This window comes from Musca domestica, unplaced genomic scaffold (assembly GCF_030504385.1).
Source record: "Musca domestica strain aabys unplaced genomic scaffold, Musca_domestica.polishedcontigs.V.1.1 93, whole genome shotgun sequence".
Taxonomy (NCBI): domain Eukaryota; kingdom Metazoa; phylum Arthropoda; class Insecta; order Diptera; family Muscidae; genus Musca; species Musca domestica.
In genome coordinates this window covers 2,728,272-2,738,464 of record NW_026712442.1, presented here as the reverse complement: position 1 = coordinate 2,738,464, position 10,193 = coordinate 2,728,272, and the positions used below count along the sequence as shown (strand labels likewise).

At 46.2% G+C, this 10,193-nt stretch overlaps 1 pseudogene; it reads right to left on the bottom strand.

Annotated features, from left to right (window-relative positions):
* Window positions 1-392: 392 nt before the first annotated feature.
* LOC131807043 (large subunit ribosomal RNA) lies at window positions 393-10,005 on the bottom strand (annotated as a pseudogene).
* Between the last annotated feature and the right edge of the window lie 188 nt (window positions 10,006-10,193).

Here is a 10,193-nt window from a genome sequence, read left to right as displayed (position 1 = left end):
ATTCTATTTGATGAAGACAAAAGTCCTCATCACTTCTACAGCAAGCAAAGAAGACAAGTCCTCAATGCTTGCTGTTGAAATGGCAATTTACGATTATTCTAGTAGACGAAGACAAGTCTTCATCACTTCTATATTGCGTCTCTAACAAAGACGACAAGTTGAAACACAGCAAGCAATGAAGACAAGTCCTCATCACTTGCTGTTATACAGCAAGCAAAGAAGACAAGTCCTCAATGCTTGCTGTTGAACTGGCAATTTACGTAATAATTCCTTGAGAAAGACATGTCTTTCTCTTGTATAGACTTATGTCGACAATTGCTTGTCGATTGCTATACATTATTTATATCAATCAAGACAATCACGATACTCGACCAACACTTAATAGTGAAGAGTCGAATCGTCAAGCAGAGGATAAGTTTCAGTGGATCGCAGTATGGCAGCTGCTCTACCACTTACAACACCTTGCCCGTTAAAAAAGTCGTTTACAATTGATTCTAGGCATTGTCATTGTATTAAATAATGTTTTATAAGTAACTAGCGCGGCATGCAGGTGATAGTATCCTCCTACATTTGCTATGTTACAAATAACATTGGCATCACATCCATTGTCGTTTATCAGAAATAAACTTTAAATGGTTTAAGAGCCATACAATGCAATTGCCCCATATTTATCATTGCAGTCCAGCTCGGATACGACCTTAGAGGCGTTCAGGCATAATCCAACGGACGTAGCGTCATACCACTGTTCGCTCGAACAAGTATTGTGCCATAGGTCCGTACCTGCGGTTCCTCTCGTACTACGCAGGAATGCTGTCGCAACAACATATTGTCATTAGTAGGGTAAAACTAACCTGTCTCACGACGGTCTAAACCCAGCTCACGTTCCCTTGCATGGGTGAACAATCCAACGCTTGGTGAATTTTGCTTCACAATGATAGGAAGAGCCGACATCGAAGGATCAAAAAGCGACGTCGCTATGAACGCTTGGCCGCCACAAGCCAGTTATCCCTGTGGTAACTTTTCTGACACCTCTTGTTAAAAACTCCTTAAACCAAAAGGATCGATAGGCCGAGCTTTTGCTGTCCCTGTGTGTACTGAACACCGAGATCAAGTCAGCATTTGCCCTTTTGCTCTATGTGTGGTTTCTGTCCGCACTGAGCTGGCCTTGGGACACCTCCGTTATTATTTGAGAGATGTACCGCCCCAGTCAAACTCCCTACCTGGCAATGTCCTTGAATTGGATCATACCTGAGTCATGGGAGTTATACCAAATTTCAAATATTGACAATAACACCGAAATGCCATCATCTCATCGAAATTTGTTTACAATTATATAACAAACTCTTAGTACTTTGATCAAGAAGCTTGCATCAAAACCCAATACCATAAGACATATAAATATGTCCGTATAATGGCTAAGAAATGATACACGTTCCACTTAATCAAGTAAGTAAGGAAACAATAAGAGTAGTGGTATTTCATCGTTGATACATCCGAAAACATATCTCCCACTTATTCTACACCTCTTATGTCTCCTTACACTGCCAGATTAGAGTCAAGCTCAACAGGGTCTTCTTTCCCCGCTAATTATTCCAAGCCCGTTCCCTTGGCTGTGGTTTCGCTAGATAGTAGATAGGGACATACCTGAGTGTTGCTTTATGTGAGCACCTACCTTACGGTCTATCTCACAGTGGTCTTAGCACCGGGTGAATACAATGCGTCTACCAACGCCCCCACAAAAGTGAGTACCAATTCGCTCGCGCGTTATTTGGACGCGGTCGCCTCCTTGGTTAGGAGCGGAGCCTATCTAAAACTCCTGCCTTTCTATGGGTCAGGCACCCGGTTGATAATGCAACTCCACATTCGAGCAACACACTCTCCCCGCGATTTGGGTCTAACCACAGCCACCGCGATGCTCCCACAAGGGGGCCAACACCAACTGCCAGGCTAGATCCGAAGATCTAGGGGCACCTGGCACCCGCGGTACCAGAATATAGCCTCCGGTCAGGCTTCGTAGCAACGCTACTACCAGTTGAACTCCAAACAGTCCGGGACTGGTCACCCACCAACAGAAAAATCAGCAGAGAACACACACTCAAATCACGACAATTAACATGCTGTCCTCACGGACTGCACAATGGGTCCACTGGGACCGCAGCAACGGACTACACAACACAAACAATAAACAGGACTACCCTCACGGATAGCCTACACAACATCCACAGAGGAAACCCCAGCAATCAGTCCAAAGGTCCAAGGACCAAACCGGCCCAACAGCCCACGGCCCACCTCCACTATGTGCGGGGACCCCCTCCACTAAGTCTTGTCCTTCTACTAAATACTTCACGCGCAAAATTACTTAAACATCTAAAGGTCCGATCGTCTTCAAGGACCCTACTGAAATCCCACCCCGCCCCTCCATACGTAATACCCATATTTGCTAAACATCTAATGTCATTATAGTAACGGCATTCCGTCAGTATATGCACCCAGTCCTCGGTCATCCCGCACCCACATAAATCCGTCTGGGCAAGGCCTCTCTTATGCAAAAATGCATTGAGAGAGCCATGCCCCGTCAGTAAGAAACCAGTACTTAAGCCGAAGCGAAAGTCTGGCCGGTCCAGTACGAACGTTGCGTCACGAATAAATTCGTACGTCACCCTTCCCTTGTCACTGTCCGTCCACCTTGTCCTCCAAAAATTAACAACGCACTCCCGAAGGAGCGCCTTGTACCGCCTAATATCCCCATCTGCCAGATCAGAAGGGCTGAGCCAGTTCTCATCCTCAGCCAGCTGCAAACCGCGTTCAGCTTATACAGAATAGCCCTACTTCTCACTTCCAGGTCAAGCGGCACGGCGCCAAGCAGCACCTGCAGTGCATCAGTGGACACAGTCCTACACACAGGCAAACACGCTAACATGACGACCCGCTGACACGACAGGAGCTTTTTCCGACCCAACACAGACGCACCGGTTTTGTACCACACAGGAGCCCCATAAGTTGCGCAGGCAACAAACAGGCCTTCATATATGATACGCACGGAACGCCTGCTCAAGCCCCAATCAGTCCGCAAAACACGCCTGACCATTCCCACCACTCTAGTTAGCTTCTCCTTCAGGTGATCAAAGTGAACCAGGAAATTAAGCCTATCCTTCATATGAATGCCTAGATACTTTATAGTACTTGCGTACCTTATGCCACGTTCACCAGCTCGTATAAACGGAGGTCGACTATGAGCAAGTCTGCCTTTCAGCATCATCAACGATGTCTTGTCATTCGCAACCTCAACGCCAACTCGATCACTCCATGCTTGGACTATACGCATAGCCTGCTCACCACGAGTCTCCAGCTCAAGGCGAGACTCACCTTCAACCATGATAAGCAAGTCATCCGCATAAGCACAAACCTTGAAGGACGCCGAGAGCTCCCGCAACAGAGGATCCATCATGAGGTTCCAAATAAATGGGCCACAGATGGACCCCTGAGGGCAACCACGTTGGACATCCTTCCAGACCGAAGCACTGGATCCCATGACACAAGCTTTCCTCTCATGAAAGTAACTAGACCAAAGACCAATTTCCTGGCAACCGATCGCTAACAACCTCGTGAGCACGCTATTCCACAAAAGGAAGTCAAATGCACCCTTAAAGTCGACAAAAATGCCAACGACATACTTGGCATTTGACCCGCTCAGGCTATTCTGCACATGCAACCACGCGTCCACAGTACTTCTACCCTCGGTAAAACCGAATTGATGCGGCGATGTACCTTCGGAGTAGCGCTCCTTAAGCCTAGACACCATAATCCTCTCCAGTACTTTTCCAAGAACTGGAAGCAGACTAATGCCCCGATATGAGCGAGGATCACTCCTTACTCTATCTGGCGACTTAAGTAGCACCACCACTCTAGCAATCTTCCACGCACGCGGGAAGTACCCTTGGCTCATGCAGCGGCTAAACACTGACTCGATATACTCAGGCATGACCTTCCAGATGGCTTTATACATCCGACCAGTCATACCGTCGATACCAGGCGACTTTCTGCTTCTAATCCGACAGATACTGTCCGAAACTTCTAACCTTTCCACTGCCGGAGGCTCAGCCAATTCATCAACAAGCGGAGGAAATGTCTGAGTCTCCGAACTGGGAAAGAATGATCCCAACAAAAGCCCTACGCTCTCCCCCCACCCCGAGGTCATTGCCGTAGAGCTGCTACGCAATGCCTGTAGGTCGCCCTGACTACATGACCCACCATGCCGGCACACACGGTATACTTTACCCCATGGATCGTCTTTATTGTCCTGGATAAATCTCCTCCAATTGTCTTCTTTACTCCTAGACAGCTCGTCCTTGTACGTCCTAAGGAAAGCAAGGAACTCAGTTTTACGCTGAGCTAAGTCCTCCGCATTGGTACGTCTAGCCCGTTGGAATCTCTTCCTAAGGCGACTGAGTCTCCTCCGCATCAGACTTAGCTCACGGGTCCACCATTTGACCTTACTTGGTTTAACCTTACGGCGTCTACCAAGGAGCTCGTCATTTACTCCGCTCATCCACTCGTTCAACCTGCTAACCTGGTCATCTATGGTCAGTGCCCTGAAGTCCGCTAATGGCATAGCAGCCTCCCTAACACGGTTCGCATATAGGTCCCAGTTCACGTCTCGTTCCTTCCAAGCCCTGAAACGCTCTGTTCCCTGCGTTCGTCCCCGCGGCGTGACCACAAGCTCAATGAGATTATGGTCACTAACACCCCAGTCATCAACAACACGCCAGCAAAATTGGTAAGCAGTCATTGCTGCCCCATTTGCAGCCGTCACGTCAATGTCGCTAACTCCCGAGGGCCCATCAAAGGTATACAGATCCGAGGGCTCATTCAAAATCTCCACGCCCCTCGCTAACACCCATTCGCTTAGCATCTCTCCTCGTACGCGATTCTGATGGCCAGAACTATGGCTGGACATCTTCGAGAACCACAGTGAGGAGGATGCATTCGCGTCTAAACCTAGGATAAGCGGACAACTACTCGCAAGGAGTAGTACCGTATCCATATACCTTAAATAGGGCTCCAACGGAGAGCTAAATCTACAATAGATGCTAGCCAACAACATCTTTCCCCCCGCCCACTCAACGGACAGACATAACCCCCATTGACTACTTGAGACAACTGTACAGTCAATGTCACTGTCAACAACAACTATAGCAGAGTCTCCTCCCACGTCAGTAAAGACCCGCATCCCCCCCGGAAGTCCCCGCACACAACCATCCCTACAGAAAGGCTCTTGAATTAAGGCAAAGGTTGCGCCCATACGGAGTAACGCCTGGCCAAACTCGTGCATCACACTGGAGGACCTCTGACAATTATACTGGAGCACGCGCATCCTAATGTCTGGCATTCGCTCTCGCCGCCAACGCTGCATAAACCGGACAAGACACTGACAGCATCAAATGTCCGGAAGGCAACCCCTTGAACTCACAGTTCCTACACCTCACTGGATTGGGACATTCAGAGAACAAATGCCCAGTTAACCCACAGCGCCGGCAGACATCAGACTTCATCCTGCACTCTCTCACACGGTGGTCGAAACCCAGACATCTATAGCAGGAAGGCACAGGATCCTGCCTACGCACAAGGAAACGGAACCACTTTATGTAAGCTCCCTCAGCGCAAAGCTTTTCCGCCACACGCTCAGTGCACTCCAACACAACGTTCACTTTGGAGTCATTAGCTCCAGCCTTCCAGGGTCCACTAGCCAGCCGCACGCTCTTCTTGAAAGTTTCAGGCGACATCAACTCGGCCAAATTCAATTCATAAAGTTCACCCATGAACTCATCAGTGGACAGCTCAGAATGAACTCTCTGGACTATTACTTTAGGGCCCAGCTTGTCATTCACCGTCACCTCCAATCCGACATCCGCAAACTTTGTGTTCGCAACAATCTTCTCCCTCTCAGCAACAGAGGGAGTTCTTATCACCGCACCGCCATCTCGCACCTCCTTCACTTCGTGCACTCTGACGCCAAGAGTAGGGCCCACCTCATCCACCACCTTCTTGACAACCTCCTTACTCGAGTTGCCCTTCTTGGACCTCACCACGACCGACCAGGTTTCCACAGCCTTAGGCACGGAAGCAACAGCAGGTGCGACAGGCAAGGCCTGAGGCACAGCAAGTGGCGCCGGACCAGCAGCAGCAACAACAGACGGCCCTGGAACAGGGCCCACCACACCGCGAGCCGAGAGCTGCTCAAAAGCCTCCAATTTCCCCTTGAGCCTCTCATTTTCCACAATTGCACGCATCAACATCTCTTCGTACCTACTGGCCAAAGAGATCACCTCACGCGTCGTATCAGCACTGCAATTACTCTCGCACAAAAGGTCCAGAAGAGAGTCGGTGACTCCCTTCATTTCCAACACCGACACTCCACCAGCTGACTTCGAAGATGACCTCTTTACACGAGATCGGCTCTCCCTCTGCCCCTCCTTCGCACGCTCACCACCAGACGCTACAGCAACTCCCTCACCACCAGCAACAACACCATCACCAGCTGCACCAACAGCATCAACAACACCCACAACAGCACCCGCACCACCCTTCTTCAATGGGGAACCAAGCTTCTGACGCTTGGATTCCTCCCCGCCATCTGAACTCTGCTCACTCTCCGTATGGCGCAACCTACGCCCAGTAGGAGGAGGCATAAGCACCTCAGCCGAGCCACCCATACCACCGTCCACCTCCATGTCAGAGGTTTCGGAATTAACTTCCGAAACCGAGCCCTTCTTCTTCTTCACTACTTTCGGAGGCATGTCCAAGACACAAACCCCTCGAAAACAATTCCAACTATCACCCACCAGATGTCGTAATCAAAGTCCAAGTACAATTCCAGTCACAACAAAGCCAAACACTTACCAAAAGAAGTTAAGCACAATTGCTTCAACTTAACCTCACAATAAGTGAGACACCAAATTCGACTTAACCTCACAATAAGTGAGACACCAAATTCAGTGGCCAAAGGCACTCCAGCCGAGAAAAACCAAAAGTCCAAAACGTAATCCAAACTCAATAACCAAAGACCGCACTTGTCACAACGAGATTCCAGCACTTCCAAAACCACACACTGGCGCGCACTAAATGTCCGCTGCGGTGAGACACCAATGGTTGCCCAGAGGATTCCCCACCAACAACTTAATATCACTGACAGAGTCAGAAAATCTGAATTTCGCGTTAAGAGCGAGACAAGAAATTTCGCAATAACTTCACCCGAATTTTAACACAATTTTCCGCTAGTAAAATTACACGACCGTTCTCATCAACTGCTCAACGTCAAGTGAGTAGATAGGGACAGTAGGAATCTCGTTAATCCATTCATGCGCGTCACTAATTAGATGACGAGGCATTTGGCTACCTTAAGAGAGTCATAGTTACTCCCGCCGTTTACCCGCGCTTACTTGAATTTCTTCACTTTGACATTCAGAGCACTGGGCAGAAATCACATTGTGTCAACACCCGCTAGGGCCATCACAATGCTTTGTTTTAATTAGACAGTCGGATTCCCCAAGTCCGTGCCAGTTCTGAATTGATTGTTAATTGATAGTCGTTATAATTTAAAGAGTACACACCTTGCGATGCAACCCAATAAATTTTAGCAAGAAAGTTCCACAATTGGTTACATAACAACTATCCGAGGAACAAGATCCGGAGATCTCTATTTACCCAGAACGAGTACGTAAACCATGTTATTGCTTCCCAATCAAGCCCGACTATCTCAATCTTCAGAGCCAATCCTTATCCCGAAGTTACGGATCTAATTTGCCGACTTCCCTTACCTACATTATTCTATCGACTAGAGACTCTTCACCTTGGAGACCAGCTGCGGATATTGGTACGGCCTGTTGAGAAGTTTGCGTGACCCCACCATAAATTTTCAAGGTCCGAGGAGAAAATATCGACACAACAGTAAATGTCATGCTCTTCTAGTCCATCTACCATATCTCTCTTCGAAAGACTTCCATGGTAGTACGACTATAAAACAGAAAAGAAAACTCTTCCGATACCTCTCGACGGCTTCTTTATGGTCGTTCCTGTTGCCAGGATGAGCACAAGGCCCATATTTAATAACAAACGGATACTCAACAGGTTACGGAATTGGAACCGTATTCCCTTTCGTTCAAAATTATTCAAGTGTTTAATCACACAATTTTGCAATTGTCAATTATAACTTGAAAATTTTCAGCTTTCGCCTTGAACTTAGGACCGACTAACTCGTGATCAACCACTGTTCACACGAAACCCTTCTCCACTTCAGTCCTCCAAGGTCTCATTCGATTATTTGCTACTACCACCAAGATCTGTGCCAATGGCGGCTCCATGCAGGCTTACGCCAAACACTTCCATGCACACCATTGTACCCTCCTACTCACTAAAGTTTCAAAGTTTAAAATCCAACCGAAATTGAATATAAACCATTTACTTTAGCGGTAATGTATAGGTATACAACTTAAGCGCCATCCATTTTAAGGGCTAGTTGCTTCGGCAGGTGAGTTGTTACACACTCCTTAGCGGATTACGACTTCCATGTCCACCGTCCTGCTGTTTTAAGCAACCAACGCCTTTCATGGTATCTGCATGAGTTGTCAATTTGGGCACCGTAACATTACGTTTGGTTCATCCCACAGCGCCAGTTCTGCTTACCAAAAGTGGCCCACTGGGCACATTATATCACAACCACACCTTCATACCAAGAAAGGTGTGGTTCTTACCCATTTAAAGTTTGAGAATAGGTTAAGGTCGTTTCGACCCTAAGGCCTCTAATCATTCGCTTTACCAGATAAGATTATTTTACATAATTTTTAAATGCACCAGCTATCCTGAGGGAAACTTCGGAGGGAACCAGCTACTAGATGGTTCGATTGGTCTTTCGCCCCTATACTCAATTCTGACAATCGATTTGCACGTCAGAACTGTTTCGGTCTTCCATCAGGGTTTCCCCTGACTTCAACCTGATCAAGTATAGTTCACCATCTTTCGGGTCACAGCATATATGCTCAAGGTACGCTCTGGTTAGAGGCATAAATAATATAAATATTATTATGCATAACTGATAGAACGCCCCGGGATTGAATTAATAGACTATAAATAGACTAAAAACTAATCCCATAAAAGTTATGTTAATTTCGCTATTAGGTTTAAATTCCCAATAACTTGCAAATATGTTAGACTCCTTGGTCCGTGTTTCAAGACGGGTCCCGAAGGTATCCTGAATCTTTCGCATTGTAAATCATATAAGCGCATATAATAAACACAAAAATCAAGATTAATGTGCCATTATAGAATACAAGTATTCAAGCGCTATATATAATAGATCTATCAACACTTTATCCAATCGACAGCACTTATTCTATGTTAATACGCAAGCATACTAATTTGAATAAACTTTCGCCATCGATCTTATGATAAATTGTGTATGTTAATAGATTACAATGTCCTTATATGGAAAAAATGCACGCCATTCTCACTATATTATTCATATAGCAATCGTAACGATGAATTTTCCATAATGGATATTCAGGTTCATCGGGCTTAACCTCTAAGCAGTTTCACGTACTTTTTAACTCTCTATTCAGAGTTCTTTTCAACTTTCCCTCACGGTACTTGTTTACTATCGGTCTCATGGTTATATTTAGTTTTAGATGGAGTTTACCACCCACTTAGTGCTGCACTATCAAGCAACACGACTCTTTGGAAATGTTCTCTAGTAATCATTAACGTTATACGGGCCTGGCACCCTCTATGGGTAAATGGCCTCATTTAAGAAGGACTTAAATCGTTAATTTCTCATACTAGAAATTGAACACTCCATACACTGCATCTCACATTTGCCATAAAGACAAAGTGACTTAGTGCTGAACTCTTTCCTTTTCGCTCGCCGCTACTAAGGAAATCCTTGTTAGTTTCTTTTCCTCCCCTCATTAATATGCTTAAATTCAGGGGGTAGTCCCATATGAGTTGAGGTTGTATAAAACAGATACTATTCAGTAGTTATACATTAAATAGAAACACCATCATTTTCAAATGAAAAAAATCCTTTCTTTTCGGTATATGAAATTTTCGTTTTTCAATTCAAAAGAGACAATTCTAGTTTCATAAAAAAATCATTTTATGCTAGACCTTCCTCAATCGATTGAAAAAAATATATAAGTATT